This window comes from Salmo salar, chromosome 16, assembly GCF_965601325.2.
Source record: "Salmo salar chromosome 16, fSalSal1, whole genome shotgun sequence".
Taxonomy (NCBI): Eukaryota; Metazoa; Chordata; class Actinopteri; order Salmoniformes; family Salmonidae; genus Salmo; species Salmo salar.
In genome coordinates this window covers 89,971,262-89,991,365 of record NC_138306.1, presented here as the reverse complement: position 1 = coordinate 89,991,365, position 20,104 = coordinate 89,971,262, and the positions used below count along the sequence as shown (strand labels likewise).

The following is a 20,104-nucleotide window of genomic DNA, read 5'->3' as shown; positions in this document are numbered from 1 at the left end:
AACATGTCTACGGGAATAACACTAATCGAGATGACGGGCTGGCAAATGACACTTCTACTGCATCTCCTGTACCACCCGGGAGATGTCGCCGCAGCCACCGCCTACACGGCTCATCAACACGTGACGGACATGCGAACCCACCTCCAAACTACCTTTGCGTACGCTCAAGGAAAGTTGGAAAGAAGTGCAGAAGGTGACAAGACCCATTATGACAAAAAGGCCTCGCACCAGGTGTTAGAGGTAGGGGATTATGTGTGGTACTACATATACACCAAACCTGCGGGCATTGCGGCAAAGTTCCTGCCCCACTGGACGGGGCCACAAGAGATTGTGGTGGAACTGTCACCTGTAGCTTATCAAATTAGCAAAGGTCGACAATCCACCATGTTAGTGGGTCCACAGGAACCCAATTGTTTTACACTCCCCCTATGTCAGCCAGCCCGAATAGACAGAAACCTAGCAAAGTCAGAGGTACTAAGAAAATTCTTACGTTTCCTCAGCTCATCCCTGCCAGGAGATTAGTATGTTGCAGGACAATATCAACAGTGACAACGAATGTACACTACAGTTCAACAGTTTGGGGTCACTTATAAATGTCCTTGTTTTTTAAAGAAAAACACTTTTTTTGTCCATTAAAAAAAACATCAAATTGATCAGAAATACAGTGTAGACATTGTTAATGTTGTAAATGACTATTGTAGCTGGAAACAGCAGATTTTTTATGGAATATCTAAATAGGCTTAGAGGCCCATCATTAGCAACCATCACTCCTGTGTTCCAATGGCACGTTGTGTTAGCTAATCCAAGTTTATCATTTTAAAAGGCGAATTGATCATTAGAAAACCCTTTTACTATTATGTTAGCACAGCTGAAAACTGTTGTTCTGATTAAAGAAGCATTAAAACTGGCCTTCTTTAGACTAGTTGAGTATCTGGAGCATCAGCATTTGTGGGTTCGATTACAGGCTCAAAATGGCCAGAAACAAAGAACTTTCTTCTGAAACTCATCAGTCTATTCTTGTTCTGAGAAATGAAGGCTATTCCATGTGAGAAATTGCCAAGAAACTGAAGATCTCGTACAACGCTATGTACTACTCCCTTTGACAGAACAATACAAACTGGCTCTATCCAGAATAGAAAGAGGAGTGGGAGGCCCCGGTGCACAAATGGGCAAGAGGACAAGTACATTAGAGGGTCTCGTTTGAGAAACAGACGCCTCACAAGTCCTCAACTGGCAGCTTCATTAAATAGTACCCGCAAAACACCAGTCTCAATGTCAACAGAAAAGAGGCACGCCGGGATGCTGGCCTTCTAGGCAGAGTTCCTCTGTCCAATGTCTGTGTTATTTTGCCCATCTTAATCTTTTATTTTTATTGGCCAGTCTCAGATATGGCTCAGCATCCCGGAGTCGCCTCTTCACTGTTGACGTTGAGACTGGTCAAGTATTCATAAAATGTTTTTTTGTTTTTTTACATGGCTAAAAGAGAAATAATATAATATATATTGTTTACAGGAAACTCATTCTACAAATATAGATGAGGTTGAGTGTAAAAAGGACTGGGAGGGAAAAAAATATTTTTGTCATGGTCAAAGAAATTCAAAAGGGGTGATTATACTAATTAATTAAAAAAATTATCTGAATTGTGCAAATAGAACCGCAAGGAAGATAGATTATTTTAAATATGCTATTGGACCAAAAACAGATCTGGCTAATTAATCTATATGGGCCAAATAATGATGATCCACACTTTAAAAAAAATATATGTAATAATCTATTGAGCTCACAAGCAATGAAATAATCTATTATTATGGTGGGAGATTATAATACGGTTTTAAGTACCTCAATGGATCGTAAAGGAAATCATTCTGCAAACTATCACCCTCAAGCATTTAAGGAGATTACAAAGATCATGGATACATTAGAACTAGTGGATATATGGAGGTTGAAAAACCCTGACCTAGTGAGTTATACATGGAGGAGGCTTAATCAAGCTAGCCGTCTTGATTACTTCCTAGTCTTGTTCTTGCTGGCATCAAAAGTATTAATAGGAGACCGAATGCGATCGGACCACCATCTAATTGGCCTCCATATAGCGCTTACAGAATTTCCACGTGGACAGGGATATTGGAAATTTAATCAAAGCCTATTGGATGACAATTTGTTCTTAACTAAGACAATATAATTCATAATTGACTTTTTGTACAACGTAGGTACAGCAGATCCTCTTATTGTATGCGGCACTTTCAAATGTACTTTCAGAGGCCATTCAATACTCATCATTAAAACAAAAGCAGTTTAGGTCTAAAGAGATTAGACTAATAAAGGAAATAGAGGAAGTAACAGAGCAGGTAGATGGTAATGGAAACTGTATTATTGAGGCACAAAATATGTTAGAGGAAAAACAAAAAGAACTGGAGGTACTTATTTAAGAATCATCAAGTGTAATGTATTACAAAAATAAAGCCAATTGGATGGAAAATGCATACAATTGTTCTTGAATCTTCAACACAGAAATTCTAAGAAAAACTATTTACAGAAACTCGTTACAAATTATGGAGTTATCCATGATTTCCCAAATAATATTTTGAAAGAGGAAGCAAAATATTTTAAGCAAAGGTTTTCTTTTCAGTCTCCTCCATTTCCACTGTTAACTGTAAGGATTTCTTTCATAATAATAATAATGTAAAATTAACACATTTACAGAAAGACCGGTGTGAAGGCCAACCTACAGAAGAGAAACTTTGAGGCAATAAAATCTTTTCAGTCTGGAAAAACACCAGGGCTTGACAGTATACCAGTAGAGGGATATCAGACCTTTTTGTGGTACTCAAAGATCCATTATTAGCATGTTTTAATTACTTTTATACAAATGGTAGACTTTCAGGTACTCAAGGTCTGATTTCATTACTACTAAAACAGGACCCAGGTGGTAAGTATAAAGATCCAGTCCATTTAAAAAACTGGAGGCCTCTAACACTTCAATGTTGTGATGTGAAAATCCTGGCAAAATGCATAGCATAGAATAAAAAAAGGTTATACCAGATATTGTTCATCCTGATAAGACAGGCTTTTTACATGGACGATATATTGGAGATAATATACAACAATTACTTGAAACAATTGAACATTATGAAATGTTGAAGATACCAGGTCTGGTCTTCATAGCAGGTTTTGAAAAGGTGTTTGCTAAAGTACGATTAGAATTTATATATAAATGCCTGGAATACTTTAATTTTGGTGAATCTCTTATACAATGGGTTAAAGTTATGTACAGCAATCCCAGATGTAAAATAGTAAACAATGGTTACTTCTCAGAAAGTATTGAGCTTTTAAGAGGAGTAAAACAAGGCTGTCCGTTGTCTCCATATCTATTTATTATGGCATTGAAATGCTAGCTATTAAAATTACATCCAACAAGAACATCAAGGTGTTAGAAATCCAGGGGATAAAAACAAAAGTGTCAATGTATGCTGATGACTCTAGTTTTTTTCTTAAGTCTGCAATCTGGATCCCTGCACAGTCTCATTGAAGATCTTGATCACTTTTCTAGTGCCTCTGGATTAAAACCTAATTATGACAAGTGTACTGCATTACGTATTGGATCGTTAAAAAATTGTGTTGACACTACCTTGTAGTTGACCAATAAAATGGGCGGATGGTGAAGTAGACATACTTGGTATTCACATCTCAAAAAATATAAATTAATTTACCACAACTCATTTCAATAGAAAGTTAGCAAAAATAGATATGATTCTGCAACCATGGAGAGGTAAATACTTGTCTAGTTATGGAAAAATTACATTCATTAACTCTTTGGTCCATCACAGTTTACTTGCTTACTAATAGCATTGCCTACTCCAGATGATTTGTTTTTAAAATCATAAGAGCAAATAATATTTCATTTTATTTGGAATGCTAAGCCAGACACAATTAAATGTGCCTATTTATATAATGAATATGAGTTTGGGGGGCTACAATTATTAAATATTAAAGCTTTAAACCTCTCACTAAAAGCTTCACTCATACATAAGTTATACTTAAACCCAAAATGGTTCTCCAGTAGATTAAGCAAAGCTCATCCTTTGTTCAAAAATTGCTTTTTTGCCTTCATACAGATTACAACTTCTCATTTCCGACTAATTGAAAATGAAATTTTGTTTAAAGTATCGCCCTTTCTTAAACAAGCCATACAAAGCTGGCTACAATTTCAGTTTTGTCCTCCAGAAAAGATAGAACAAATATTACAACAAATGTAATGGTTAAACTCAAATATATTGATTAATAAAAAACATTCTTTATGAATTTTTTTGGGAAAATGGTATTATATTTATTAATGATATTATGAATAGAAAGTGAGGAGTTATGTCACATATGCAGTTGTCGAAAATATATGGGAATATCTTCTCAATCCAAATTTACAACCAACTGATTGCAGCACTACCACAAAAATGGAGGAGGCAAGTGGAAAGGGAGAAAGTAGGGAACTTGTTTGCCTGCCATATATTAAAGATACAAATTGGCTGAAAGGAATTGGTATAAATCGAAAAATATACCTGTTTCATCTGAGGACAAAAATGTTGACAGCTGAGCCATACAGGTTGCAAAATAAATGGGAGGAAATGTTTGATGTACCAATTCCATTGCACATGGTTTATGAACTGGTACAAAAAACTGCACTTGACTCAACACTTCATTTTTCAATTTAAATTATTATATAAAAGTCTTGCCACCAACAGAATGCTATATAAATGGGGCATACAGCAATCTCAGCTCTGTAATACTCGTAGGGAAGGTTTTCATCTTTAGCTCACAATCTGTGGATAATATACGATTAAAAAGATTCAAATATTTTGTAAAACATCACAGCACAATTGATAAATATATGGCACATGGAAACCAAACAAGGGCAGTCTATGGTGATAGGTGGGATGGGCTGAGAGTGGCTGAAGGTTGGGATTAAAAACTTTGTTTGGTAATGTATTGTTGTTTTAATAATAAAAGTACCATGTATGTAAAATATATTGGTAAAATGTGTGTATATGTAGCAAAAAAGTTGTTAAAAAAAAGAGGACAAATAGGGGTTTAAAAATAAAGAATTATGGAAATTACTCGAATATGGCTTATTGAGAGTGTCTTGTTTTGAACGCTTTGTACAAAATAATAAAATGCAGTACTACAGGATATTTCTTAACGTAGCTCTTTATTAGCTAGCTACAACTTGCATGTTCATGTATCTCCAACCATGATCAACTGACCATGACCTAACCATCTGGGTGGTCTTAACCAATCATAGCACAGTATGATACGGCGGTAAAATGCATCCAATTGCAATTCAGTATGTTTACACATATGAATATTACATCCCCCTTCTTTTAAAACAAAAAAAACTTTTACATATTCTAAGCGTTTCTTTTGAATACATGCTCTGCAGTTTGAACTCAAGTAACCATTTATATTGCATACTACACCAACTGAATCAACATAGACTCTGAAACAATGATCCAACATACTGTTACTTTTCGAACAAGGGATTCTCAGCAACTCAGCTTTCACTGTAGAAATTACATCTTAACATTTCAAACAAATACAATACCAAAGCATTTGAAGTGAACTTTCAATAACAAGTTTACAGTCTGGAACTCTTTTAGGGCAGCAATCCGCCTACACCCTTTGGCATTTCACAGGTCTAGGACAGCTCTGGGCTTGACCTCTCTTCCTGACCTTGTGCAATATGATGCTGAGCATGCTTCTGTGTCCGTCAACAGTTCTTGTGGTGTTGCAGGTAAGTGTGGTGTATGTTCTGCTGTGTGTGTTTAGTCCATCACGTTCTCTTTCAGGGGAACAGTTCATCTCATCAGTGTGTTGTTCTTTTGTGTTCAGTAGGTGACGACGATTGCGGTGGTACACCGCTCCTTCTGCGTTGCGGATGTCAGCTGGCTGGATGACGACTGCTGACTTCCAGAGGCCATGCTCCTGGATTCTAACTGACTCTCCGTCGATCAGTGGTGGCAGTGGTCTAGCTGACCTGTCGTAGTATTGCTTTTGTTGTTGTTGTCTCTGTGCACGCATTTCATGCATTTCCTTGTAGCTGACGACCTCAGGTTGCAGGTGCTGGGAAGGACTGAGCGAGGTCTGCGGCTCATCAACAGCTGGGCTGGTGATTTGAAGTTGCGGTATTCAAGGAGACTGAGGTAGGTGTCTCTCTTGTCTGCTTTTACTTTGTTCATGAGTGATTTAGCAATCTGCACAGATTTTTCAGCAAGACCATTACTTTGAGGGTAATGTGGGCTTGTGGTGACTTGTGTGAACTCCCATGCTTTTGTGAGGGATTCAAACTCATTTGATTTGTAACAGCCCATTGTCAGATATTAAAGTCTCTACAATGCGATGCCTGGCAAAGGCTGCTTTCAGCTTGTAGGCCTGTTGTAAGGCAGGTCCTCACCAGACATCACCGGTAGCAACGTCACCTAAGACAGCGCTACAGGGAGACAGGACGGACAGCTGATCGTCCTCGCAGTGGCAGACCACGTGTAACAACACCTGCACAGGATCGGTACATCTGAACATCACACCTGCGGGACAGGGACAGGATGGCAACAACAACTGCCCGAGTTACACCAGGAACGCACAATCCCTCCATCAGTGCTCAGACTGTCCGCAATACGCTGAGAGAGGCTGGAATGAGGGCTTGTATGCCTGTTGTAAGGCAGGTCCTCACCAGACATCACCGGCAACAACGCCGCCTATGGGCACAAACCCACCGTGCTGGACCAGATAGGACTGGCAAAAAGTGCTCTTCACTGATGAGTCGCGGTTTTGTCTCACCAGGGGTGATGGTCGGATTCGCGTTTATCGTTAAAGGAATGAGCATTACACTGAGGCCTGTTCTCTGGAGCGGGATCGATTTGGAGGTGGAAGGTCCATCATGGTCTGGGGCGGTGTGTCACAGCATCATTGGACTGAGCTTGTTGACATTGCAGCCAGTCTCAATGCTGTGCATTACAGGGAAGACATCCTCCTCCCTCATGTGGTACCCTTCCTGCAGGCTCATCCTGACATGACCCTCCAGCATGACAATGGCACCAGTCATATTGCTCGTTCTGTGCGTGATTTCCTGCAAGAAAGGAATGTCAGTGTTCTGCCATGGCCAGCGAAGAGCCCGGATCTCAATCCCATTGAGCACATCTGTGACCTGTTGGATCGGAGGGTGAGGGTTCGGGCCATTCCCCCCAGAAATGTCCGGGAACTTGCAGGTGCCTTGGTGGAAGAGTGGGGTAACATCTCACAGCAAGAACTGGCAAATCTGGTGCAGTCCATGAGGAGGAGATGCACTGCAGTACTTAATGCAGCTGGTGGCCACACCAGATACTGACTGTTACCTTAGATTTTTGTCTCAGTTGTTGAATCTTGTTATGTTCATACAAATATTTACACATGTTACGTTTGCTGAAAATGAACACAGCTGACAGTGAGAGGACGCTTCTTTTTCTGCTGAGTTTAGATCTAACAATGGGGAACCGTGAGGGCCAAGCCGACCTGCCGCCCCAAGCTTGCTGATATATCTTCGCTGTAATGTTCAGCCAGTCGGCTTGCCGTCTCGTAGAGCGCATCATCATCTGCGTTGACCAGGGTAGTGGGATGGATGTAGTCAAACAGACTCGATGTTGCCCGCAGGCTTTTAAATCTGTTTCACAGCTGGTGAATAACGATGTCAAGGTTTGCATTAAAGATGTTGACTCTAAAACTACTCTCCCCATCAAACACTCGTCCTCGCATAGCTCATCAAAATGATGCCTCGCCTTCCTTGCCTTCCTTCTCCGAGTGTCTTCAAATGCGTTCTGAGCTCCCCATTTGTCGGCAAGGGTCTTTGCAGTGACTTTGGCCTTCTCAAAATCCTGTCGGAATCCGGACAGGACCTCTATAATGTCCTTGAGCCCTGTGCAGGTCTGCATCTTTGGCCTGTAGCATTTTGGAGACGACGTTCACATTTTCTAAAACCTTAGTCTGCAGAACGACTAAAATTGAAGTGCTGCTGCATCATCCATCTCGTCCTTCTTGTCACTTAAGCACAATCTTGGTGAGGGCCTTCATTACGTCTACATATCTGTATCTCAGGGTGGCAAGGGGCTCATATCCGGATGACCAGCGGTTGGGACCCAGTCATTTTAGAGTTATATTTGATTTTGCGTCATAAAAAGATAATGTACCACTCAACATTGACCATCTCTTTATGCTATACCTGAAGAAGGTGTATAACAGTTCAACGGTATCATACTGTTTAAACTGTTTAATCTCTGGCACATTTTTGATAGTCGTTGAGAGCCAGGTTAAGATTATGCGCTGCGCTATGCACATAAACAGCAAGCGGCTCCTTTTCGGATATTCTGGCCTGCACACCCGAATAGACCCCACTCATGTTAGTAGCTCCATCATACCCCTGCCCACGACATTTAGAAATATCCAGGCCCTTATCATGTATGCTGCTGAAGGTGTTTATGTTGAAGTCTCCAGAAATACCAAAAACAACTCTGTGATGGTCAGATCTGTGGCGACATTATTTGGATCCCTTATCACTCTCACATAGTGATAAACTTGGCTTAACTGGTCTACTTTGGATACATCTGGTGTGGTGTCCATAATAATAGAAAAAATGGGGCTTCCTGCATCTCTCCCTGAATGTCACACTTCACTCGCTCGGCTAAGATATAAATCAGCTCATTTTGGATTTGAGGACTGAGATAGTTAACGGATCCTGTGGGGCATTCTAAAAGTTATTTCAGAACTGGGTTGTAAAATGACAGCAGTTCAATTATATTGAGAAAATTCGCATTGTTGACCTGCCCCAGCTTTTCATAGTGCCCCAGCTGAACGCCAAATTACATGATGCAAGTGTGAGAGTTACATTAACTATGCGCTCCAACACCTGTCGCCAGAAATGTAGCTTCCATTGCTCATATACCAAACAGGCACCCATGTGAATCTGGGATGTCTCATGACATGCTATTTTGGGTGTTAGATGGCGCCAATCTCTCACTCCATTCACCCACGCATCAGAGAAGAAAGGGGCACTCTGATCTCCGAACAGCCAGCAAGGCTCACAATACGTACAATCTAGCTTGGCAGAATAACATAGCCATGTACGTGGTAATTTGATTCCAGCCTTGGTTGTAGTGGTGTAATACGACTCGGAAAAACACCGCCTTTCGTCATCTCTTGGGAATGGGCCAGTAGGTTTACACGAGCCTAATGCAATAACGTCCCGTTTAACTTTTGCATCCACATTTGTTGCATAATGTCCCCTGTCAGTTGGATAGGTAAAAAGGCTGTCTGTCCCACTTCCGCCTGTTTCCTCAGCCGCCACCATTCTAGTCTCGCCCTGCTCCTCTTCCTCCTCGCCCGGCCTGGCCCGGGGATAGCTTGTCCGGCCTGGCTTGTGCTCAGGGTCGTATCCGCCCATACCTGACAACCTGTATCCTCCTCTGTCATAGTTGCTTCTTCTGGTACGATGGAACAGCTTGGCCTTGGCTCACTTGACCCGCTAAAAGCTGCTGCTGGCGATGATAAACCTACATCCTCTTCTGGTCCCACTACATTGCTTGTGCTAGCAATGGCTGCACTTGAACTGCATTTGAAAAATGAATCTAATTTAACTAATTTTGATACCTCCTTTGCTTTCTCATTTTTGGCCTTCCTCTTTTGGGCTCCACTTTTGTGTTGATACATTGCTGATTTTTAAATCCGTAATTTTCTATTCTCGACATTCTATTAATTTATTTTCTCGCCCGTTGTCTCTTGATAGCTTGCTCAACTGTTCCTTAAAACGATGACAGAAACAACAAAGCTTTGGAGAGTATTTGCACAATGAATCCCAGAATGCATTTAATTATTTTATCATGGTATTGAAACTATTGAATAATATGATTTATTTAGCAAATTAATTAGATTTATTGTCATCAATACACTAAAATATCATGCTGACTTATGTAGTGACAAAACATTTTGTTGGTGAAACCATCATTGGGATCATTTATCATATAGCCGACATTAAAGAAAGATCTTCTCGTTAAATCATGGGCATGATGGACTCGTGTCAACAATTAATAATTGGACATGGTAGGGTGGAATTCAAATTACATAGGGGGCCTGTGGCTCCGCAGATCCAGGCTCATCACCGGGCTCATGTACTCCACGGGCCCTGGTGCAACCACATCGGCTGAAGCTACACCACTGGGTGGTATACAGAAGATTTGGTAAAATACCAAGTCCATATTATGGCAAGAACAGCTCAAATAAACCATTTGAATTTTAGTTAGTCCAACATAATGCTTGAGCGTTGCTGTCAGCACCACAGAGTGAATCCTTAGCCAGGTGCAGCGGTGGTATCAGCCACAGGAGCCTCGTCTGGCAGCTAAACAGTTAATTCAGCCTCATTTACTGCTGATATGACTGACTTGCTTAAACAAATATGGTTTCTACTGACTCCTTGTGGATTTGTGTAAGTCGATAAGAACCGCCTAGTTAAATTAGGGTTAAATAACAATAAAATATGTACATGCTAAAATCACCACTGTAAAACACACAGGGTGTTCACTCCTTAGGCCCACCTTCCTTTCTGCGTCGGACTTCAGCCTCATGTCTGGGGTGGAACATCTACTTCTGAAAGTACCATGCTTAGATTCATAATGACATCTCAGATTGAACTCTTTGCAAACAGCGACAGTCTCGTTACAAACAAGACACACTGGTTTGAAATTGGAGAAGTACGATGAATATGGGTGATCAAATCCATTTTTATGTCACATCCGCCGAATAACACAGGTGTAGACCTTACAGTGAAATGCTTACTTACAAGCCCTTAACCAACAATGCAGTTTTAAGAAATAAATAAATAAAAGTAACAAATTATTAAAGAGCAGCAGTAAAATAACAATAGCGAGGCTATATGCAGGGGTTACTGGTACAGAGTCAATGTGCAGGGTAATTGGTAATTGAGGTAATATGTACATGTAGGTGGAGTTATTAAAGTGACTATGCATAGATAATAACAGAGAGTAGCAGCAGCATAAAAGAGGGGGGGTGGGTGGGGTAATGCAAATAGTCTGGGTAGCCATTTGATTAGCTATTCAGGAGTCTTATGGCTTGGGGGTAGAAGCTGTTTAGAAGCCTCATGGACCTTGACTTGGAGCTCCAGTACCGCTTGCTGTGCGTTAGCAGAGAGAACAGTCTATGACTAGAGCAGCTGGAGTCTTTGACAATTTTTAGGGCCTTCCTCTGACACCGCCTGGTATACAGGTCCTGGATGGCAGGAAGCTTGGCCCTAGTGATGTACTGGGCCGTACGCATTACCTTATGTAGTGCCGTGCGGTTGGAGGCCAAGCAGTTGCCATACCAGGCAGTGATGCAACCAGTCAGGATGCTCTCGATGGTGCAGCTGTAGAACCTTTTGAGGATCTGAGGACCCATGCAAAATCTTTTCAGTCTCCTGAGGGGAATAGGTTTTGTTGTGCCCTCTTCACAACGGGCCTTTTTGTGTCTTAGGGTTACATTTTTAAGATAAAATGTTAATTTAGATTTGTTTATTTCACATCCATTAAGTAGATACTAAATAACCTCAAACTCTTTTTTTTTTTCAGCTTAAATTTTTTACATTTTCTTCAGCATGTCATGTCTGGATTTCACTGTTTTTGTTCTGTCTCACACCCAGACTTTTGACATTATTCTATGTATTACACTTAAAAAATATTTAATTATAAAATATTTAATGCACTTGTTTAAAAAGAGTCAAATACATGGAAACTATATACATATTAGATGTGCATAAGCCATTTGATACTTTCTTTACACAAAATACAGTCGTCTCTAAGTATTGTGTCATTAACACCACGACAAGCAAATTACATGACAATAACCTTTTTTCAAACGTTTGTACTTGGTTACCATGGATATGATGTACTTGGTTACCATGGATATGAATAGTGACAGTGGAGCACATGGATGTCATGGAGTCGATTTGGTCATTACCAAATAGTCTATAATTCCATCACATTATGTTAATTTTTAGAAATTATGTTTTAATTATGTGTATTTAGGATATATTGTATGCTAGCTGTTCAACTGGAGTTAGCCTGCTAGATTCCCTGCTATTTATGACCAAATATCATAAAAATGTCATTCCCACCACATGTCATTACCACCACATAATGAACTGTGATGGTAAAGACAGAATGTGGTGGTAATGACAAAATGTATTTGTTAATACATTTTTACTTGCTGTAAGACCTGAAAACACAAACAAATGACATATATGATCATGGTTCAGTTGAAATTGAACACTAAATAAGATCATTACATGTTGTATTGTGTTAGGATGGTTGAGTGATTTTGATGTCTATTCATGTGACTTACTATGGTTATTACAGGCTGGCTACACCGCTCGCGTCGCAAAATACATTTCGAAACGTGATGTCACCGATTTGAAACGCTATTAGCGCGCACCCCACTAACTAGCTGGGGAGGTAAGGCAATAGCTAACTAGCTAGCCATTTCACATCGGTTACACTCACCCCCCTTTTGACCTCGTCCTTTTCCGCAGCAACCAGTGATCCAGGTCAACAGCATCAATGTGACAGCTTAGCTTCCGTCCCACTCCTCGCCCCTACCTGGGCTCGAACCAGGGACCCTCTGCACACATAGCCACCCTCGAAGCATTGTTACCCATCGCTCCACAAAAGCCACGGCCCTTGCAGAGCAAGGGGAACAACTCCTTCAAGGGTTCAGAGCGAGTGACGTCACCGATTGAAACACTATTAGCGCGCACCCGCTAACTAGCTAGCCATTTCACATCGGTTACACATATAATTAAGAAAACTTCCAAATAGTAAAAAAAAAACATAAAAAATACAATTCATGTGAAATGTTATATAAAACACCTTAGGTGCCATTTCTGTAATTTCTCTTTCAACTAAAATAGCTAATTTTATGACCTAGTGGTAATGACACTTCCCCTCAGGTATTCGGAGAAACCGATAAAAATCTTTAATTGTTAAATAGTGTGGTCTCAGCCACTATTAGATCTTGTTTCCAGACAGAGTGAAGAAGATATTCAGAGAAAAAGCAGTTTCAAGAGATTTCATTTTCCAAAACATTTAACATCCAAAAGTGCCAGTATTTGCAAAATCAACCATATATTTTAAAAGAACAGGTAGGCCACTGCGACCTGTATGCTCTCATTGGCTGGCCCTCGCTTCATATTCGTTGCCAAACCCACTGGCTCCAGGTCATCTATAACTCTTTGCCAGGTAAAGCCCCGCCTTATCTCAGCTCACTGGTCACCATAGCAGCACCCACCCATAGCACGCGCTCCAGCAGGTATATCTCACTGCTCTAGGCTATTTGTTAACAGCTTAATTATGTTCTGGCCCACAGACTAGCTACAAGTGTCATGCCCTTATCTGTTTCACCTGTCCTTGTGCTTGTCTCCACCCCCCTCCAGGTGTTGCCCATCTTCCCCACTTATCCCCAGGGTATTTATACCTGTGTTTTCTGTCTGTGACAGTGTGTCTTGTTTGTTCAACCCTACCAGCGGTTTGTGTCTCAACTCCTGCTTTTTCCAGTCACTCTTTTCTCGCCCTCCTGGTTTTGAGCCCTGCCCGTCCTGACTCCGAACCCGCCTGCCTGACCACTCTGCCTGCCTGCTGTCCTGTACCTTATACCGACCTCTGCCTGACCCTGCCTACCGTCCTGTACCTTATACCGACCTCTGCCTGACCCTGCCTACCGTCCTGTACCTTATACCGACCTCTACCTGACCTGAACCTGCCTACCGTCCTGTACCTTATACCGACCTCTGCCTGACCCTGCCTACCGTCCTGTACCTTATACCGACCTCTGCCTGACCTGACCCTGCCTACCGTCCTGTACCTTATACCGACATCTGCCTGACCCTGCCTACCGTCCTGTACCTTATACCGACCTCTGCCTGACCTGCCTACCGTCCTGTACCTTATACCGACCTCTGCCTGACCTGAACCTGCCTACCGTCCTGTACCTTATACCGACCTCTGCCTGACCCTGCCTACCGTCCTGTACCTTATACCGACCTCTGCCTGACCCTGCCTACCGTCCTGTACCTTATACCGACCTCTGCCTGACCTGAACCTGCCTGCTGTCCTGTACCTTGGCCCCACTACTCTGGATTATCGACCCCTGCCTGACCTGAACCTGCCTACCGTCCTGTCCCTTGGCCCCACTACTCTGGATTATCGACCCCTGCCTGACCTGAACCTGCCTACCGTCCTGTACCTTGGCCCCACTCAGGGGCGGAAATCCCGGGGGGGACGGGGGGGACACGACCCCCCCATCCTGGGAAAAATATGATTTGTCCCCCCCAATATATCACTGAAACATAACTATGTAATTTAAATAATATTAATAATACGCAATGAAAGCAATTGTGCTGATTATAGACACTTAATAGCGCGTTTTTAAGTTTCAAAAGATTGCGACACCCCCACCCTTTGCCTCACAATGGTTTGATCCACTGCCAGTTCCTTAGCTTGCTCCGTAACAGAGAGGTCGTATCTACTGTCTGAAAGGCACTCAATGAACGTAACTGACGTGAGGTTAGCCAGTCAATCGCGCACACACACTAGCTGAATATGCAGAGGTAGCGCGCAAATATTAACTATTAAGCTAGCTAGTACCTATTCCATTTATGTGGCCTCGTCAAAGATGGAATCGTCAATTTATTCCGAAATCAGCATGCAGATGATGTAAGTTAGTGCTTCAAAGTCCCTGTGATAAGGTTAGCGATAAACTGAAATCCAAACTGAACAGGTTCTAATTTTAAGACAATGGTCTTAAATATATTTAATGGTCTCGTTGCAAAAGCTAAATTGTCTCAAGGGAACTTTTATTTATTTTATTTCAACTTTATTTAACTCGGGTAACAAAGATTATAGCAAACACCACTGAAACGGAATTGGCGCTCACTAGCTTTGCAAATTCAGCTATTGTTGGAAGCCAGCCAATATGAAACAAACTATTAAAATTACAAAAGGTTGCAGCATATGTTGTGTAAATGGTGAACTCATACAGCTGTCAACTCTTGTCATTTTAATCCGTTTCACATTTGCTAGCTACCTTTTAGATCGAAGTCCATATAGAATGATAGAAGATAAGATGATAGAAGCCCATCTCCTACTGTAAATAACCTACACACTGTGTGTGTGTGTAGCCAGCCAGCCAGCCAGCCAGCCAGGTAGAAAAATGGCAGAAAAAAGAAAAAAGACGGACATCAGAGTATTTTTCAGTACACCAAAACGCAAAGTAAGAACCCTAGTAGCCTAATATCTCAAAGACTAGTTGATAAAATGTTCATAAGAAAGAAGTGAAATGCTAATAGAAATGTTTCACATTGATGTCATTAGGCAGAGCAGGCAACAGATGGCACACAGACAGCAGAGTTGGGGACAGATATGCAGGGACAGACTGGCAGAGACAGGGAGTCTCAGGTAAGTTTGTTGAGTCTTTGTTTGGCAACATTATGAAAGGTTCTAATTTTTTGGTTATCTTGTAAAATAGGGACATAATTGGAAAATGCCATAGATACCCCCACTCATCAACTTAAACTGGTGACTGAACTAAGATTTGTTTAAGGCAATGGTATTGCTGTTTTGATTAATTGTGTAGTTTTGGGTACCGGTAGTTAGGAGTACAGAATGAAATTCTGAACATCATGGCCAATACAGTCATTCAAGGCATTGCAGCTGAGATTAGGTCTCTTCCGATTTGTACAATTTTCAGTAATTGTTGATGGTACTCAAGATGTCTCTGGTGCTGAACAGGAGAGTGTCTGCCTGCGTTATGTTGACCATGACCTTGTCCCTCACAAGGAGTTTATTGGGCTATACAGGGTGTCGGAGACAACAGGCGAGGGCATTGCGAAAGTGGCAACTGATGTGTTGTTGAGGCTCAATTTGCCCATGTCTGGCTTACGTGGGCAGAGCTACGATGGTGACTCTAAACATGGCAGGAAAATACACAGGTGCACAGGCAATTGTGAGGAGGCAGCAGCCATTAGCCCTCTATGTGCATTGTGGAGCACACTGTGTAATCTGATTACACAGGCTGGCTGCACAGCCTCCCCACTGATCCGGGATTCCCTTTCTTGGGTCCAATCGTTAGGTGTCCTCTATGGCCAGTCAGGAAAGTTTAAGAGCATGTTTGAATCAATTGCCACGTCCAAAGATACAAATCTGACCACCCTGAAACCCCTACGTCCAACGAGGTGGACTGTGCGGAATACTGCTATTAGAGCTGTGCTAGGGCAGTATGAGCGGGTACTAAGCAGCCTAGAGGAGATGGCAACAACTGCATCCAAGACAGCTTCAACCGCCAGTGGCTTATTCGAGCACTTCAGCAAAGGCAAGACTGTGTTGGGCCTCACACTTGCCTCTGCTGTTCTTGGAGAGCTTGAATGTCTAAACATTTCACTGCAGAAGAAAACTCAGACTGTCTCTGGTATGCAGGCTGCAGTCGAGTGTGTGCGGTCATCTCTTAGGGGCAAGAGAAATGACGAAAGCTACCTTGCACTGTATGAGAAAGCAACAACATTGATTGACTCTATTGAATCCATTGAGACACACTCAAGACGATTTGCTGGCAAAGCAGTGGATCACTATAGGGCAGAATTATTTTGTGTTGGATGGTGTGGAGGTTCAGTTTGGCGACCGTTCTGACCAGGACAGTCTAAACGTCCTGCAAAAGTTGGAAAGAGCGCTTCTCACGGGGGAGTTGGATGAGTCTCTAGATCAGTACCCAGAGCTAAACATAGATTCTCTTTCAGTGCAGAGCCCTCTCTTTCACAACAAATACCCCTGTAGCAGCAGTGGAGAGGCAGCAGAGGTCCTCAGGAGGCTTTAGTACATGACAGTACACTTACTAATTATTTATTTCATGTTATTTTATTTAAAATGTCATACTTTGTGTGACATACTTGTCCATAGCTGCTGTTTGAAGAGTTGAGACACAGACTGAAGGATATTTTGGTTGATTTATTTGGGTTATTCATTGAAGTAGTTATTTTGCTTTTAGAACTGTACTTATTTTTAGCTTTTTGTTCTTGTAAAGCTATTGTAGTAGACTCAGGCCAGTGGCACATATTTAATGACTTTATAAATGTATCAGAAAAAGTAAAATTAAAAGGTCAATTCAATACGGAGAACAACTTTGATGTTACTCAATGGAGATTATTTTAGACGAGATCACACCATGTTCATTGTATTTACGAAAACTGCACCCATACAGTGTACAGTACCATTGCCACCTACTGGCTTTTCTTGGTATTGCTGGTTGTAAATACAAATACCTGCAGACATACTGGACTGATAAGGAACACTGCTATAACTATTATTAGTAGTAGTATTATGATGATTTAAACATTTGAACAAGTTGGGACAACCCTTCTGTTAACTACTGTACCTATCAATTATCCAGTAGTAGTAAGTATGGTTCCTCAATATACATTTAACATATTACAACGTAGGCTATGTGTTACAGCACTACTTTTGGTGTCCCCCTCAAGAATTGCTCTTGAGAAAATTTAATGTAATTGTCCCCTCCAAAGTTGATGTCAGATTTTCGCCCCTGGCCCCACTACTCTGGATTATCGACCCCTGCCTGACCTGACCCTGCCTACCGTCCTGTACCTTGGCCCCACTACTCTGGATTATCGACCCCTGCCTGACCTGAACCTGCCTACCGTCCTGTACCTTGGCCCCACTACTCTGGATTATCGACCCCTGCCTGCCTTGACCTGTCGTTTGCCTGCCCTTGTTGTTACAATAAACATTGTTACTACTACACAGTCTGCACTTGGGTCTTACCTGAAACCTGATAACAAGTTAGGCAACAAATTGACTGGAGGCCAAACCTAGTTGCCAACCCCCATTGTAAATTCAATCTCCCCCTTCATCATCAAACTGATCATTTAAACGTGTGGATATAGTGCTAAACTTGAAGGACTCATTGTCTCTGTGAATTTAAATGATGTTCCCCACCAGTGACCTCAGAAGAGGAAACAACGATACAATGTAGTCCAACAACATCTCTCTCAAACTGCACAGATGTGAGATGTGTTTCACTGTAGAAGCACTGGTCCTCTTACATTTTAATTCCAGGTTGCATACAGTGGGGGGAAAAGTATTTGATCCCCTGCTGATTTTGTACTTTTGCCCACTGACAAAGAAAGGATCAGTCTATAATTTTAATGGTAGGTTTATTTGAACAGTGAGAGACAGAATAACAAATGTCAAAAATGTTATTTACATTTAGCAGACGCTCTTATCCAGAGCGACTTACAGTAGTGAATGCATACATTTCATACATGTATTTATTTATTTATTTTTTTCTGTGCTGGCCCCCCGTGGGAATCAAACCCACAACACTGGTGTTGCAAACACCATGCTCTACCAACTGAGCTACAATTGATTTGCATTTTAATGAGGGAAATAAGTATTTGACCCCCTCTCAATCAGAAAGATTTCTGGCTCCCAGGTGTCTTTTATACAGGTAACGAGCTGAGATTAGGAGCACACTCTTAAAGGGAGTGCTCCTAACCGCAGCGTGTTACCTGTAAAAAAGACACCTGTCCACAGAAGCAATCAATCAATCAGATTCCAAACTCTCCACCATGGCCAAGACCAAAGAGCTGTCCAAGGATGTCAGGGACAAGATTGTAGACCTACACAAGGCTGGAATAGGCTACAAGACCATCGCCAAGCAGCTTGGTGAGAAGGTGATAACATTTGGTGCGATTATTCGCAAATGGAAGAAACACAAAGGAACTGTCAATATCCCTCGGCCTGGGGCTCCATGCAAGATCTCACCTCGTGGAGTTGCAATGATCATGAGAACGGTGAGGAATCAGCCCAGAACTACACGGGAGGATCTTGTCAATGATCTCAAGGCAGCTGGGACCATAGTCACCAAGAAAACAATTGGTAACACACTATGCCGTGAAGGACTGAAATCCGGCAGCGCCCGCAAGGTCCCCCTGCTCAAGAATACATATACATGCCCGTCTGAAGTCTGCTAATGAACATCTGAATGACTCAGAGGACAACTGGTGAAAGTGTTGTAGGCAGATGAGACCAAAATGGAGCTCGTTGACATCAACTCAACTCGCCGTGTTTGGAGGAGGAGGAATGCTGCATATGACCCCAAGAACACCTTCTCCACTGTCAAACATGGAGGTGGAAACATTATGCTTTGGGGGTGTTTTTCTGCTAAGGGGACAGGACAACTTCACCGCATCAAAGGGACGATGGACGGGGGCATGTACCGTCAAATCTTGGGTGAAAACCTCCTTCCCTCAGCCAGGGCATTGAAAATGGGTCATGGATGGGTAGTCCAGCATGACAATGACCCAAAACACACGGCCAAGGCAACAAAGGAGTGGCTCAAGAAGAAGCACATTAAGGTCCTGGAGTGGCCTAGCCAGTCTCCAGACCTTAATCCCATAGAAAATATGTGGAGGGAGCTGAAGGTTCGAGTTGCCAAACGTCAGCCTCGAAACCTTAATGACTTGGAGAAGATCTGCAAAGAGGAGTGGGACAAAATTCCTCCTGAGATGTGTGCAAACCTGGTGGCCAACTACAAGAAACGTCTGACCTCTGTGATTGCCAGCAAGGGTTTTGCCACCAAGTACTAAGTCATGTTTTGCAGAGGGGTCAAATACTTATTTCCCTCATTAAAATGTAAATCATTTTATAACATTTTTGACATGCGTTTTTCTGGATTTCTTTGTTGTTATTCTGTCTCTCACTGTTCAAATAAACCTACTATTAAAATTATAGACTGATCATTTCTTTGTAAGTGGGCAAACGTACAAAATCAGCAGGGGATCAACAAATACTTTTCCCCCCCACTGTATTACAAAATTTAAGGGCATATCAGATGGTCTGCTCTGACCATAACAGTCACACCAAGCATAGGGTTGGTTGGTATAAGATTGAAATGGGTAAATAATGTACCCATGAAAACCCTATGAAATAGCTCCCCAATACCATCTGATGTATATATTTAATGTATTACATGAATGGTC

General features: G+C 41.9%; 1 long non-coding RNA gene and 1 pseudogene across 2 annotated transcripts in view; both read left to right on the top strand.

Annotated features, from left to right (window-relative positions):
- Window positions 1-20,104, top strand: part of LOC106600650 (uncharacterized) — a 132,753-nt pseudogene that overhangs the window by 27,868 nt on the left and 84,781 nt on the right. The gene's annotated exons all lie outside the window — the stretch shown is intronic.
- On the top strand, window positions 11,058-17,869 carry LOC145861038 (uncharacterized). Its single transcript, XR_014380800.1, has 2 exons — window positions 11,058-15,327; window positions 15,429-17,869. It is a non-coding gene; the product is annotated as an uncharacterized LOC145861038 (long non-coding RNA).